Source organism: Octopus bimaculoides, chromosome 8, assembly GCF_046866305.1.
Source record: "Octopus bimaculoides isolate indiv1 chromosome 8, ASM4686630v1, whole genome shotgun sequence".
NCBI classification, from domain to species: domain Eukaryota; kingdom Metazoa; phylum Mollusca; class Cephalopoda; order Octopoda; family Octopodidae; genus Octopus; species Octopus bimaculoides.
The window spans coordinates 57897867-57915366 of NC_142935.1; the positions used below are offsets into that span (position 1 = coordinate 57897867).

At 34.8% G+C, this 17500-nt stretch overlaps 1 protein-coding gene across 2 annotated transcripts in view; it reads left to right on the forward strand.

The window, feature by feature from the left end:
• LOC106876201 (netrin-1) overlaps positions 1-17500 on the forward strand; it is a 387684-nt gene that overhangs the window by 230038 nt on the left and 140146 nt on the right. The window lies entirely within an intron of this gene.

The window sequence follows — 17500 nt, forward strand, 5'->3', positions numbered from 1 at the left end:
TATATCATATATTATGTATATATTATATATATTATGTTATTTGTATATTATCTATATATTATATGTATATTATATATATATATTATATGTATATTATATATATGTATATTATATTTATATATATATATATATATATATATATATATATATAAAGATATATTATATATCATACATTATATATATAAAGATGTATTGTTTATTATATGTTAGACATATATATATACATTATATATATATTATTTATATATGTATATATAAATATATATTAAACATTATATTATATATATATATAATATGATACATATATATAAATACATATTACATATAATATATATATTATATTATATATAATATATATGATTTATATTATGTGTATATATATATATATATATATATATATATATATATACATATATATATATACGTGCACACACACGCATATTGTTGCTTTTCCTTGACCTGCTTCATCTCTTTCGCTTTACAGAAGACAGGCATCATCCAGGGTTGTCAATTCTATTTCCTCCTGCTTGGATTGCTCTGTTCGTTTGTGTTCATAAATCAAAAATAGGAAGAAAAAACAAAAAAAAAAACGAAAGATAAAAACAAATTCTAATAGAACTTCATTTCTTTTTTTTATATCTCTACAACCTTTTCTCTCTTTACTGATTACTATAAAACCTTGAATTTGCTTGCTTCTTGTTACATCCTCTTTCTTTTAACATATTATCTTTCAGTCTTTCGTGTCTGTACATATATATATATATATATATATATATATATATATATATATATATATATATATATATATATATATATATATATATATATATATGTATATATATATTTCTCTTTTTTTTTAATATTTTTCATTTCTTTACCTTCTCTCTCTTTTATTAAAAAAAATAATTAATTCTTCGTTTTTCCAGCATTTTAACTTTTAACTTATTCCTGATAACTGTTCGTTGGTAACCTTGCTAATTTACCTGTTTAAATCTTACTCTCTTTGTCTCTTTTTCTTCATTTCCCTGTATACATTAATTTTTTTTTTTTTTTTTTTGGGCGCAGCTCATATTTTTCCTCTGCTGTTTCATAATATCGTCTTGTTCATTCGTCATTTATATCTGCTACCATTCTTCCATCTTAGCACCTCCGTCCTTTCCATCTCCCGAAAATAAACACAACCACCAAATCAAACATAATTTAATACTGCACCATTCCATTTCTCCTTTGTGACATCTCTCTCTCTCTCTCTCTCTCTCTCTTTATTTAATTCAATTCAATAATATTAATTTCTTCTTGTTTATTATATGTATTACCCAAGGCATCGAAGCTGGCAGCCATATTAGCGAGCCGGACATAATGCTTAGTAGCATTCCTTCTGGCTCCTAACTATCTGAGCTCCAGTTCTGCGGAGATCGAATTTTGCCTTTCATCCTTTTGGGGGGGGGGTCGATGAAATAAGTACCAATTACGTTCTTGGTTTCAATGTAATTGACTAGCCCCCTCCCCCACAATTTCAGGCCTTGTACCCTATACTAGAAAGGATTATTACTATTTTTATGGCGACGAGCTAGCAGAATCGGTAGCGCACCGGGCAAATACTTAGCGGCGTTTCGTCCGTATCAACGTTCTGAGTTCAAATTTCGCCGACGTCGATTTTGCCTTTCATCCTTTCAGGGTTGATAAATTAAGAACCAGTGAAACACTGGGGTCGATGTTGTCAATTAGTCCCCACCCCCCGCCAAATTTCAGGCCTTGTACCTTTAGTAGAAAAGATTCTTCTTCTTATTATTATTATTATTCTACCGTGGTTGACTTTGCCTTTTCTATCCTTTCGGGGTCGATGGAATAAGTAGTAGATAGAGCACTGAAATCTTTAAGCCTTGTGCCTAAAGTAGATAGGATTATTGTTATATTTGAATGAAGACATGTAGCCTGGTGATTAGAATGTTTTGGCTCGGGAGTTCAATTACTCAACCGGCAGCGGGTTGTCCCCATACCAAGTGATATTATTTTACTCTGCTCGAGTCTACTCGTATTCAATTGACAACCAATACAAACTATGCAAGACCCTCTGAAGGCAAAATGTTGAGGTTGATAAATTATAATGCCTATGTCGTTCTTGTTTTAATCAACTGTTGCCCGTAGCCGACATTTTATGGCCTTGATTTATTACAAAAAATTATTATTATTATTATTATTATTATTATTATTATTATTATTATTATTATTATTATTATTATTATTATTATTATTATTAGTAGTAGTATTATTAAGGCGGCGAGCTGACAGAATCACTTGCACGGCGGGCGAAATGCTTAGAAGCATTTCACCCGTCGCTACGTTCTGAGTTCAAATTCCTCCGGGGTCGACTTCCCATTCATCCTTTCGGGGTCGATAAAGTAAGTGCCAGTAAAATACTGGGGTCTATATATTCGACTTAATCCCCTCCCCGAAGATTCTCTTGTGCCAAAAGTCGACTTTGCCTTTCATCCTTTCGAGATCGATAAATTAAGTACTATATCAAGGCAGTGAAGTGGCAGAATCTTTAACACGCTACGTTCTGAGTTCAAATTCTGTCGCGGTCGACTTTGCCTTTCATCCTCTCTGGGTCGATAAATTAATTACCAGTTGCGCACTGGGGTCGATATAATCGACTTAATCCCCTCCCCAAGCTGCCCTTGTGGCAAAAACTTGAAATCATTATTATTATTGTTATTATTATTATTATTATTATTATTATTATTATTGTTGTTGTTGTTAGTCGGTGAACAAGGTTGCCTCTGCAGCATTACAGGCCCCTGGGTACAGTAATATAATGGGCTCCTACATTACACAAGTTGCATGTATACTACAGTATGTATAGATTTGCATTGAGTCCCAAAACCAGTGATGATCCTGGATAGCTGCCGTGCCTGTCCATGCCTTGGCTGCTCTGGTAGAGGCTGATGTAACCTCTAGAGCAGTATTAATTAAAGCTTTTTACTAACTCCACCCCATAACTTTTTGGCCGTAAGAAATTATTTGAGATCGACTTTACCTTTCATCGTTACAGGGTCGATAAATTAAGTACCAGTTGTGTACTGGGCTCGATGTGATCGACTAGTCTCTCCCCCAAAATTTCAGGCCTTGAGCCTATAATAGAAAGGTTTATTATTATTATAAAGGCGGCGAGCTGGCAGAATCGTTAGTGCGCCGGACAAAATGCTTAGCGGCATTTCGTCTATCTTTATGTTCTGAGTTCAAATTATACCGAGGTCGAATTTGCCTTTTATCCTTTCGGGGTCGATAAATTAAGTACCAGTGAAACACTGGAGTCAGTGTAATCGACTTATCCCCTCCCCAGAAATTTCAGGCCTTGTGCTTATAGTAGAATGGATTATTATTATTATTATTATTATTAGTAGTAGTAGTAGTATAACACTTACTGAAATTCTAATGTAAAAACTGCAAATTTGCAAATGTTCCTAAAACTTGCCTCGTATCTATTTATGTATTTTTCTTTGAGATACACATCTTCCCTTCGTTCTCTGTATTTAACCGCATGGCTGAAATTTACTATAACATCTGAACAATTTATAAATGTGAATATATGTAATACATTACTAAAGTTGATCAAAGCTATGGAATGGCAGAATCGTTAGAGCGTCGAGCAAAATGTATTGCGGTGTTTGTTCCGACTGTTTTTTCTTCTGAGTTTAAATCCCATCGATATTTGCTTTGTTTAACCGTTTGTCCTTCCAAAGTTAAACGCGGGGATCGGCTTAAACCAGTAGTTCTCAACCAGGTTCATATTGACTCTAGAGGTCTATATAAGATTTTTGGTGGTCGACACAGGCAAAATAGTAAATTGGGGATCCACAGTAGTATGTTAAGTATCCATTAAAAAAACATTGTTTTCGATGCATTTATTGCAAGAAACAGCTAGGTTTCTTTCTCTAATGTTTTATATAATTTAACATCTTCTCTCGGAGTAGTGTTGCAAACCTATACAAATGAACGAATTGGCAATTTGTCGGTTCCGACGATGAGGGTTGCAGTTGATCCGATCAACGGAACATCCTGCTCATGAAATTATAGTACAATTGGCTGAGCACTCCACAGACACGCGTACCCTTAATGTAGTTCTCAGGGAGAGTCAGCGTGACACAGAGTGTGACAAGGCTAGCCCTTTGAAATACAGGTACTACTCATTTTCTTCCAGTTGAGTGGACTGGAGCAACGTGAAATAAAGTGTCTTGCTCAAGGACATAACGTGTTACTTGGAATTGAACTCATACCCTTACGATCGTGAGCCGAATACCCTAACCACTAAGCCAGGCATCTTCACACAAGTGAACGAGGGAAAAACAAAATAGGAATTTTGGAAGATGTATCTATGAAACTAATTTTTAAAAATATAATGGCTATGGGAATCCATCAGAATAAAATAGTAATAAAAGGGGCTAAGAAGTAGAAAATTAGTTGGGAACTACTGTTGAAACGATTAAACCCCTCTACCAAATTTGTGACATTGTATTTATAGAGCAAAAAGGGCGAGGATTGCGCGACTCGCAAGAGTAAATAAAGTACTAGCCACATAGTAGTCAGTTTAATACGAATCTTTAAGTTCTGGGATGAAATGTCGCCCAAATCAACTGCCTTTCATCCCTTCGAGCCGATAAAATATATTACTGAAGTTCTGAGATTGATTTAACCGACAAACTCTCTACCACAAATTTCTGGCTTGGGATCATAAATTTGAGGTAGGCACAATCATTATTATGGTTAATAAAGGCAATGGACTGGCAGGATTGTGACAGCATCAGAAAAAAATGTCATACGATTTTTGTTCCAAATCATTACATTCTGAGTTCAACTCATGCGAAGACGACTTTGCCTTTCAGCCTTTGGATGTCGATAAAATAAGTACCAGTCAAGTACTGGGTCGATGTAATCGACTCACCCACTCAACTGAAAATTTGTTGATTATTCCATAATTTGAAAACATTAAGTAAATTAAACGTAATTAAGTATAGTAATGAAGTGAGAACTGCCATCTCATTAGCTGATGAACATATTTATTTTATAAATACCGAAAGGTCAAATTACCATCGACCTGATTCGAACTCGAAACGTAAATATGAACGCAGGTAAATGTAGCGAAACTTTAGCCCGACGCTCTACCGACTCTCCCAGTCCACAATCTCCGTCATATTAAGCGTAAGAATGAGATGCTCTCTATAAACTAACGAATTCCTCATCTCTGTATCATTGTCATTATAATCGATCTTATATCGGATCTTATTTTTGAGGTGTAATTGCAATTCATGAAGAAGGTAAGCGTGTTAGCATATGCGTGAGGGTGTATATATGAGTTTCATGTGTGCATGAACTACGTGGTTAAGCAGCTCGCTTTGCAACCACGTGGCTTCGGATTCAGTTACACTGCGCGGCATCTTGGGCATGTGTCTGGGACGACCAATAGTTTGTGAGTGAATTTGGTTGACGGAAACTGTGTGAAAACCTGTCGTGTATATATATATATATATATATATATATATATATATATATATATATATATATATATATATATATATATGTATATGTATATGTATATATATATATATATATGTATATGTATATGTATATATATATATATATATATATGTATATGTATATATATATATATATATATATATATATATATATATATATATATATATATATATGTATATGTATATGTATATATATATATATATATGTATATGTATATATATATATATATATATATATATATATATATATATATATATATATATATATATATATATATATATATTAAGTATATATATTTCCAATTAGAAATTAAATTAGCCTCATTAAAGGGTGGTATCATCCAATGAATTACTAATTCAATACCTAATATTTGTTGTGAATAATAATATTCATAAAACAATAGGTTTATATATAAACCATGGTTTATAATCATTCAAAGGAAAGTAAGAAAATGGAGATATAGCGTTTAATAAAAAAATATTATCTGCAAAAATCAAGCATAGTCCCTTACAGCTGTTTCAATAAAGCCTAAACGATTAAATAGCAATTATTAAAATCATTATATTAGGCAAAATCTCTTCAGAGGGGTAGATAAAAGATATACTTTTAGGTTTAGCATGTGTTGTAATTTAGAATCATCACAGCAGACTGTAATAAGATGATTCTAAAATACAACACATAAACCTAACGGTGAAGAGATTTTGCCGAATATAATGATTTTAATAATTGCTATTTAATCTTTTAGGCTTAATTGAAACAGGCGTAAGGGACTATGTTTTATTTCTGCAGATAATAATTTTTTATTAAACGCTATATCTCTATTTTCGTACGTTCTTTTTGAATGATTATAAACCATATATATATATATATATATATATATATATATATGTATGTATGTATGTGCATGTGTCTGTCTGTCAGTGTTGTAGAGAGGAGGTTTTGTGTCTGTGTTTGTCACACCCATCCACGTTTCACAACCGGTAGGTTTGTTTACATTTTCTATAAAAATTACCGATAGGATTAGTATCGGACTAAGAAAACAACTGAGTATCGGCGTCGATTTATTCAAGCAGTGTCCAGCATGGCTGCAGTCCAATGAGTGAAACATGAAAAAGATTTTTAAAATGAATAGATGATTTCTGTAAAACTCAAAATGAGATTGTGAAATCGATGTGCTTGCACACCACTTTGGGCAAGTAGATTCCACGATATATCTTTAAGGTTTACTAGTGAATTTTGGTTAGTTAAAAGTGCGCGGAAAGCCCACTAAATAAGATGCAGATGTACTTCAAAGGTCCAGGTGTTTAACACGCAGTGTTATCTAGATGTAGATTCTGTTTGAGGATTATACTAAGGGTATATTGCTATGTGAAATTCTCAGCCATTTATACGATTATACAATGCAAAGGTAGTTCAGTTGATTAAATCACTGGAATACTCATCGTCTAGACCGAGGTGGGACCTAATTACAATATAGCCTACAAGTAAATATGTGGATATATGCATGTGAATGGTGTGGCTGGAAAATTCAAAAGTGTAAATGTGAGTGTGTATGTGATGTGTACATATAGGAGCGTGAACGTATGCGCGGACTTCAAAGTAACTTACAAATAGGGATAACTGGTGACTTTGATAATACCGAACTTCCGCTTTCTCTGAATGACTGCAGAGCAAAAAGAACGAATATATTATTTTAAATCGCACACTGGTGTAATAAATAGCAGCAATTGATTTAATTATTTTATTAATGCAGGCAAAAGTATCCATGAACGATTATTCATTACTGCTTATTAGCAATGTGGGCTTGGGCAGTATTGGCATTGGGTACTTCGCATTTTGCTGAGAGTGAGTATAAATGATGGAATCATATAAAAACTTATTCTACATTGCCTCCTCACATGTGTCACCATGTTTCTAGCTCATCTTTTCTCCTTCTTATAGTCAGTCAAAGGAAGGGTTTCCCATGACCTCTTTATGCCTTTTGTTGTTTAACCCTGTGGGTATATATACACGCACACGTGTGTATGTGCGTGTATACCCACAGGGTATATAGTGTGATAACTAATACGTGTGTGTGTGTGTAGGTGCGTGGCTTAGTGGTTACTGTGTTGCATTCATGGTCGTAAGATTCCTGGGCCATAAGGTGCTGTGTGTTCTTGAACAAAGCACTTCATTTCACGTTGCTCCAGTCCACTCTGGTGGCAAAAATGATTAATGCTGCGATAGAAGCTGCGATGAACCGTCCGCAGATTCGGAAACCGACCCTATAAGTCTATGCCACAAGAAGGACATTTGATACGTTATATATATATATATATATATATATATATATATATATATATATATATATATATATATATATATATATATATATATATATATATATATATAGGATATTGAAGACACGACTGTATTCGAATTTAAGGATAATAAAGCAATAATGATTTTAATGGTGGAACTCGAAGTAGATAAGGCTATAAATAATAACATGTAGAATACGAGGTTGAAATACTTTTGGATGGAAAAATTGTCGAAGCGTTATTAAAAACAATGTTTACTTCATATACCTCTCGAAGTTCTACAACATAAACATCTGAGAGTTCTCGCTAGTAAGAACTAAACTTCTAAGAGAGGTGGAGGAAATTTAGTGGTGCTCTGGTATAAAAGTTAGAACGTCGGTTATGTTTATACAAAACGTGGGTTTGTGTCCCATCAACAAACTTTGACTTTCTTTCTATCCAATGGGTATTTTGAACTCAACATTATACCCGCTATTATTTATAGCATTATCTACTTCAGAGTTTCACCGTCAAAATAAGAAAGTAATTCACTTCATATCTCTCAAAGCTCCTAAATTCTTATAATGTAAATATCTTTATCAAATAATCATTCTCAAATTTTCTTATCAGTTTTTTTATATTTAGTTTGGGATAATAGGGTATCTACAAGATCTTTTTGGTGTAATAGTCAGAGTGAATTGGTAGTTGTAACGTATTATCGGTGCGTTTTGCAATAGGCAATAAAGGATTGTAGGAAGAGTATTATAACTAATAAAATTAGCGTCGCTCATTCAAAGTCTATCATGATATTCTAATGACGAGGCGAAAACTGGTCTTTAAACTTTTAAATGTTAAAGGATGTAGAAAAGTTATTGTTTGAAACTAAACATAAGAATAAATAAGGGAATGGGAAAATCTCCAATTTAAAAAATATATGAACATTAAACTTGAATGCAGTCGCATTTGAAAAGTTAAGATCCGATCCCACATCATAACACCTGAAAGAATAAAAGACAAAAAAAAAGGGTAAAACAACAAAAAAAAAACAGCGAAAAATCGGTGTTCCTAACTCATTACGCATAGAAACCAAATCCAATTTTTCAACGCTCTGAAAATTCGTTCAATCAACCGCCATTTTTATGTATATGCGAATGTATGTATGTATACATACGTGTGTCTGTGTCTGTATGTGTGTGTATGTGCGCGTGCGCACGTATCTATATGCAGTGAGAGAAAAAGAGGAAGTGATAGAGAGATAGAGAGGGATAATGAAAATTAAGTGTCAAATGATACACATTACTTTATCACGAAATATTGTTACGTGACCAGTCAGACAGAAATTTTATTTATAACCTTTCATGGGTCAATAGATTGCCCCTTCAGCTCGGTGTAACATCATACTTCAGCTCTAATCAAGGGGAACACTCATAAACACAAAATGCGTATAATTATGCACGAAACGGGAGTAGATATATAAATACACACACATACACACACACACACACACACACACACACACACACACACACACACACACACACACACACACACATGGCCTGCTTGTGTGGACAGCAGGTAACATCATCCGAAAGCTACAATAATGCAATGAAATGCACTGTGGTAAGCGGTGTATAGCAACTACCGCTAATCTAGTCGATGAAGGTGCGCATGTGTGAGTGTTTAATATGGTGGACATAACGCACCACCATCCAGGATTTGCACTGACTCTGTGGTTTCGTTCGTGGACCGAGCAGCGTACTTAAGCAAGGTGCTTCAGTTCTTAAGCAAGGTGTCCTTAGACAAGGTACTTCACTTCACTTTGCCCCGGTCGATTCAGCTGAAAGCGTGAACTAGCCGACTGCGAGTGCAGCTCTATCTCCCACCTACTATCACGTCCTTGATATTCACCTAAGTTAAAAGCAGGAAGGCCAAAAATCTGCTTTTGCCTTCTCGCAACACCCGCTCTCAGCCCTTCCACCCTCGATCCAGCGAAACAAGACTTGAGGAAGGGCTGGCTGCATTTTCTAGCAGTGGTTCGGTCACTGATTCCATACTGATACAGCCGGTGTAGAAATGCTATCTTTCACAATCTGCACCTTTCTACATCTAGTTTCAGTTCCGAGTCTCGTCGCCGATCGATACACAACCATCCCATGCAATTCTTTATCTCTTTCTCACCTTCAAATAATATCTTCATCAAACCATCACCGTCTCTGCACCTTTCATGTCGTCTGGTCATTGTCTCATTTTGAATACCCACCGCACATTTGTAAAATGAAAAAATGACCCTCTCCTCTCAGATCCCTTGGCACTTCGAGCGGATATGGGATGATTTTAACTATGCCCTTACGTATGTGTCTCTCTGCGTCTGCACACACAACCTAAACTCAATGTAACACAACGGATTGCTGTTCCTACATTTGAGACGGTGTTACTGTTATGCACGCAAGCATTCTAGAACGCATTTATAAAAAGCTCACGTGGCGGCAAAATATCTCTCACTAGCACTCATCAGTCGTTGGTTCACACGTGTATTCCTTCCCCTCTTTGCCTTTTCTATAACAATTTCAGATGTAGGCTTCGTATCTCATCAGCACAGGCACTCCCAACTTTATCGTTTCTCTTCCTAGTCTCCGTTGTATTGTTACCGCTACCCCAGCTTCCACACAAACTACTGCAGCCAGCCTGTCCTTCCTAAAACAACATTCCTTTGGATTTCCCTACTTGTACATGCTTTGTCTGCAGCCCTCAACATCAGTTGTTCCAGAAGATCCTACCAGTCTCGGGAAGTGGGGAAATGACAGGATGAAATTCCTTCCTCTATACCAAAATAAATTTTTAAGTGTATGTGAAATTCATTGTTTTGCATGTGTGTTTGTGTGTGCATTGGAGCGAATCCTGGATTAAAATTGTTGGTGGGTGATGCAATTTAGTAACAGAAATACTCACAAAAATAAAGATAATTAGTTATTCATATACAGGGTAACATACAACCTTTCATCGAAATTTGGCGGGAGAGGTCACCACTTGATTCCTAGTTGCATTCACCGTGTACGTGTATATATGTGTGTGTGCGCGTTAGATGCAAGGACATTAGATATCAAAAATAACCAAAAAGAACAAAATTTAACAAATATGGTGTTAGTTTCACGATTAAGACGGAGAAAAATGTGTCTTAACGTTTTGGATGTTAGTTCTTCGTCAAAAAAAAAAAAAGACATAGAAAAACAGATAAGAAGAGTGAAAAAGAGCTGTGAGTGTGTGGACACAGGAGGAAGGTGAACGGTTAAAAATCATAGGCAAAACTGTTGTATGAGCGAGTTAAGACAGATTAAAAGGTGGATGTATAGATGCATATATCAGTAGGTATCTCTGTTTGATGCAGGCATAAAGAGAATTGTGTGTGTGTGTGTGTATTAGAGCTGTGTATGTATGTGTAAGTATGGTGACATTTGTTAGTGAGGTTGGGTTTGCATACAATTGGTAGGTGGGTCTTAGGAAAGCGCGTATGTGAGAATGTGAGATCGTGTATAGTGGAGTGGGGAATAAAGGAAGCAGTGAAAAATACTCTCACTGTTTCCTGTATCGGAAGTGGCAGATCTCGCCCGAGCATGTTGCTGGCTGCAAGTACATCACTGATAAAACCCAACAAGGGTATCTGGCATTCTCGCTAGCCCCTGCCAGCACGATTGTTCGTCTCCTTCCAATATACATTGTATTGTCAAGCACAGCGCGTCTATAAGTGTTTTTTTTATTTATCTCGAACGAAAACTGCAGTAACTTGCCTGTCATTAGTTTATACACATTAAGTATGACACATAGATTGCTATGATACGTGTGGGCGTTCGTGTGTGTGTGTGTGTGTGTGTGTGTGTGTGTGTCTGTGTGTGTGTGTGTGTGTGTGTGTGTGTGTGTGTGTGTGTGTGTGTAAGCATAAAAAGTATGAGTACTCAATACATAAAGCAAATATCTTTTATTGCTTGACGTACTGCATACAGTATAAGAAACTCAGAATGGCAATTGAGTGTATCATCGGCTCCGAATTAACACACATTCTCAAATGTGAAAGAGTGAGGCGGAAGAAAGTGAGAACTTATAAATGCATAAATGGAAGGGCTTCAGTCTGATATCGAAAATATTGTGTAACTGGTTCCTTAATATGCGATGAATAATAAAAGACAGCCATCTTATACGCAAACTCTTACACACTAATAATTAACAATCACTTGGCCTGTCGTATCTCTTCCTCTGCAACAGCGCTTTCTACGTTTTTGAAATTGCTCGCTCGGAACCAAACCCACTGAAATTCACCACATCAAAATATTTCCTAAATATTTTTCTAGCCTTTCATCTCTAGAAATTGCATGCCTCTCTATCACCGTTGCTGTCAATATATCCCGCCCCTTCTCAATACCTAAGCATTCTCAGTACTAACTTTATCTACTTAACCTTATCGTTCATTATCAATGGCTTCAAAAATGCTATGAACATTATTAATCCTAATAAAACTAACTAAAACAAAACAAAACAAAAAAATAAAGATACCCCCTACGTTACTATAATTTAATAATAAATATCGGTGAACGTAAGCTTAGGGAATTTCTCGAAGTCATTGTAAATTTCAAACCAGTTTTGCATTGTTTTAGAGATATCAATGATCTAAGTCATTTTTTTTTTTGTATAGCAATAGATTGAATAAATGTGTGAACAGTATTGATGTATAGAGAGTTTTATTATCTTACTCTCAAAGAATACTGTCGACCAAGTATTTATATCTAATTTACGAAGGGACAGATTTGAGTCTACTTACTCTTGTTGAACACGATCATTAAAGACTTTAGAACAATATATCGTACACTCTACACTTCCTGCCACATTTTGCCCGCTTCTATCATGCTCTTATTCTTTATTGGCTGCGTTCATTCACTTACACCCCCATTACCGCTACTGTCATCATCATCACCGCCATCACCACTTCAATTATCTCCCTTACGAATCAGTTGCTCCGGCTATCGCCCACCAATTCGTCTCCTTTCCACTGTCTGCATGCCTTTTCTATTCTTACTATCTCCCATTGCAAACTCCACTTTACCATAGTCCAGTTTGATATCGAAGGTAACTGTTCTTATTTTTAAATATACACAATTCAGTAAAAAATTAGATATATCACCGCATTTAAATTTTCACATAAATAAAATATACCACTTCCCTCGATGTCATATACACTGTAACATGTTGATATTACTGAATATTCAATGCCGATCATCATCTACAACAACAATAATACAAACGGCAACAATACCAGCAGCAGCGTATAGCATCTTAAAGTAAAGCAAGAGGACAGGTTATGAAACGGTAAGTAAACCAAAGTAGAAGAACCTACTGCTGTGTTACTCTTGAGCAAATATGGTGAGAGAGAACAAATTTATAAAACAGAGTAGATATATCATCGTGTTGCTTCACGTCATATATGACAAGATAAATTTATCACTCCTAACAATTGCAAATATAAATAGATAAATGAATAGCTAGATGGATATATCACTGCGTGCACCCTATATCATTGTCAACACAAACAGAGATATGTTCTAGAATATCACAATCTGTGGATATAGTTTAATAAATCATATTAGATAGTTTTACTGCATGCATTTTTTAATTTCTCTTGACTTATGAAAATATGGATCTGAGTCTCTCTATGCATGATGTCGGCTGGTTCGACAATATGTTGCGTAAACTACACCAGTCATCTCCGATTATCATCGTTCGTGTACCGTCTTCCTTGGTCTATACCGATATCTTCTAATCTACTTCGGTCTTTAAATGATTATGAACAATGTATGTTTTGTCATTTTTTTTTGTCTTTTTGTTTTTGCTCAGCAAATTGCTATTGATACTACAGTGAGTGTATGTAGTGATTGTACTTAGACTCTAGTCCGGAATGCAGTATTTATTATTAGTCACTTTTTACTTTTTTGCATTCATACTATTTTCATAATCATCGTGGTCGTTGTCGTCGTCGTCGTCGTCGTCATTGTTGTTGTTGTGTAGGTGTTGGCGTTGGTGGTGACGGTGGGGAGAATTGCATTGTTGTTGGGAATGTTATTGTCATAGTTGGTGTGTTTTTTTTTACCACGCATTTTGTTCTAAATGTATGTCAAAGAAAGAATATGTTGAAGAAAACAAATTAATAAAATGTTAAAACATTAAAAACAAACTACAGTAACCTATACACTAATGGCGTACTCTAAGGGATCTTTCAACGCACACACGAACAGAGGAGCATAACAAAAATGAAAACAAGGGGTAAAAAGATTATAAACGAAAATGGAAAATATTTAATGGGGTATATATATATATATATATATATATATATATATATGACTGTTTTTTTGTATTTCCATAGCATGGCCTGTTTGATGTGAATATGTTATAACCAATATCTCGCCTGCAACAACTTAATATCTTTCTCTCTTACATACACTGGAATCGTTTATTTTACTGTTTTGGAGGAGAGACCCCAATCTTGTAATTTAACGTTACATCTCTTTGAACAAACAAAAAATAAAGAGGGTGTGAAGAGTTTCTTATAGAAGCTGACTCAGATTTAATTGGTTTAACAGGCACACGAAAATTGTTATCGTCTGCAATTTGAAGAAAATTCCAATTGACACGTGACATATCATGTATAAACCTCACCGCTTGATGAGAGAGATATCTTAACATCGACATTTCTATCTACACTTTTAATTCTTTCTACATATTTAATTCAATCTACAGTTCTGTTTCCTTGTTTATTTATCTCGAGACAATGTTAGAAACCTGTTTTATTAATACAAATGTCAATTATTGTTCCCGACAAACAATTCTCTATTTCTCTTTTTAAAAAATACCATCACATGATAGCAATGAAAACGTAGTTTCCATATGAAATTGTAATATTCAGTAAAATATGAAGTACTCATTAATTGGTTACAAACTTGAATAAAGTTGCTCACGACTGCATTAATGTCTACTGAGATCCAATATCAAAGACCTAAGTAAGCAATTTATGCCATTTTCACTCGCCCTTCAATATCACAGTAATTTAACACAATAATCCTTTTAGACATCGTTGAGGATCGTTAGTATTAAGGTGAAGATAGCTTGATGTTGTAACATCATCTCTATCGCAATGACATAAGTGACAACTAAATTAAACTCATATACTGAAGGAATTTGTATGAGGTCGCTTGACCTGCTATAAATAGCAACTATATATATTTGAAATCACATCCTACCGCTCTGAAAATGAAGAGGCACTTGAATATTATATCCAGATATAATATGCTCCAGAGATGGACGGGGTCGTTATGGCTGAAAGGCTTTTGATCGTAGATGTGATTAGTCAGCGTTGACCTGGATCTAGACAACGACAATAACCATAATCCATATATCAAAACTCACAATAAACAATGACGAAACAAAATATATTGTCTTGCACTGTTAATCATGGTGACTAGATAACGCAAAGTACTTTTTGGCTTACAGCAGTAGCATTTGACACATTCGTTGTTCCTAGTGAAAGCGCCACAAATCTTTTGCTTAGGTGACTTTACTCATCACCCTCTCCAATCCTCCTATCCTATTTTCCAAACTATTATCAATTTTTTGTAAACGCAAGCGTCTACACATCTTCCTACTTTCTGTTATATATACATACATATATATATGTGTGTGTGTGTGTGATTTTTTTTAAGCCAAAAGAATGTGAGCTATAAGATTAAGTCAATGGTTTATACTTGTGTTTCGATATGTCGGGATTAAGATCCCTTCTTCGGCTTGCGACATAAATCGCCGAAAGATTTCCCGGAGGAGGAGTCTTAATCCCGAAATATTGAAATGGAAGCTAGAAGTAAAAAAAACCATTGACTTATCATTTTTCTTACAACTTACACCGTTTCGGCTTTTACAAAGAAAAATCAAAGCATACACACACACACACACACACACACACACATATATATATATATATATATATATATATATATATATATATAATTTAACAGTTTAGCCTTGCTTACTTTATTTTTTGGTTTGCTCGCATAATTAAGAAAAGCATGTAACTGGTGTGTTATTGTTGCCTCCAATAATCATTGTGGATATGTGTGTGTGCTTTTTTTTTTTTTGTTATTTCTTTTAAAACTGATTGTCTCTGAGCTTTACGGCTTTATAACATTTCTTAATTTTCATTTTTGCCAGCCATATTTACCTCATTGTATTTTTTTGTTATTATTGTTATTATTATCACCAATATTACCATTATCATTTTTGCTTTGTGAATGTGCTTACCTTCAAGCTTTCAGGACGCTTTTCCGCCATGACACAGACAGAGAAGAAAATTGTTGTTTTTTTTTTCTTTTTCATTTCCTTTGTTGCCTGAAGAATATTATTTTATGGCTGTAGTCGCCCTCTCTTGAACCGAAACTTTGCATTCTCACATGAATTTGTACCATTTGATGCACAATCCACCTGTTTCTGTCTCTCTCTCTCTCTTTCTTTCTCTCTTTACTTTCTCTTTCTCTATCTTGTCTCCCTCCTTCTATCACTTTTTTCCCTTAATATTTATCTCTCTATTTCTGACAATCTGTCTTCAGTCTGTTTCTATATTTCTTACAAAATTCACCGTTTTATCCCAATCTCCCATTCTATTCTTTTCCTATGTATCTTGCTCTATCTCCCCCCTCTCTCTCTATCTATTTATCTATTTATCTATTTATCTATCTCCCTCTCTCTCTCTCTCTATCTATTTATCTATTTATCTATCTCCCTCTCTCTCTATCTATCTATTTATCTATTTATCTATCTCCCCCTCTCTCTTTCTCACTTACTCGTCCCTTCTCGCTATTTTAAATTCTAATAAAGAATTAATATCCTATTTTCAAGCAAAATTGTTCTGATTAACGTAGAACGACAGCAACAGCAGCAGCAGCTGTAGTAGTAGTAGTAGTAGTAGTAGTAGTAGTAGTAGTAGTAGTAGTAAATTTCGGAATAAAAAGTTAACAATCAGTGACCCGGTTTAGATTCGATCTTGGTTGTAAAGATTTCCAGTTAATATTAGAAATACGCTAGTAAGGTTAGGTAAAAAGATAACATTTTATTCTAGCGTCATCTAAGACGATTTGAAAGAAATATAAATTATTATGACGTGTATTTGCGTTCTGTTCTGAGTTAAAATCTAACTGAAGTCAGCTTTGCTTTTCATCTCTCTGGAGTCGATAAAATAAAATAACATACAAGTATTGGTGTAAGTTTATTCTAATAAGATCTTCCTCGCAAAATTGTTACTTTTGCTTATGGGAGAAATGTTAGCACGCCGGGCGAAATGCTTAGCAGTATTTCGTCCGTCTTTACGTGCAGAGTTCAAATTCAGCCCAGGTTGACTTCGCCTTTTATCCTTTCGGGGTCGATAAAATAGGTTCCAGTTGAGTACAGGAATCAATGTAATCGACTAGCCCCCTCCCCAAAATTTCAGGCCTTGTGACTTTAGTAGTAAGGATTATTATTAAGGCGCAAGCTGGCAGAATTGTTAGCACGCCGGGGAAAATGCTTAGCGGCATTTCATCCGTCCTAACGTTCTGAGTTCAAATTCCGCTGAGGTCAACTTTGCCTTTCATCTTTTCGGGGTCGATAAATTAAACACG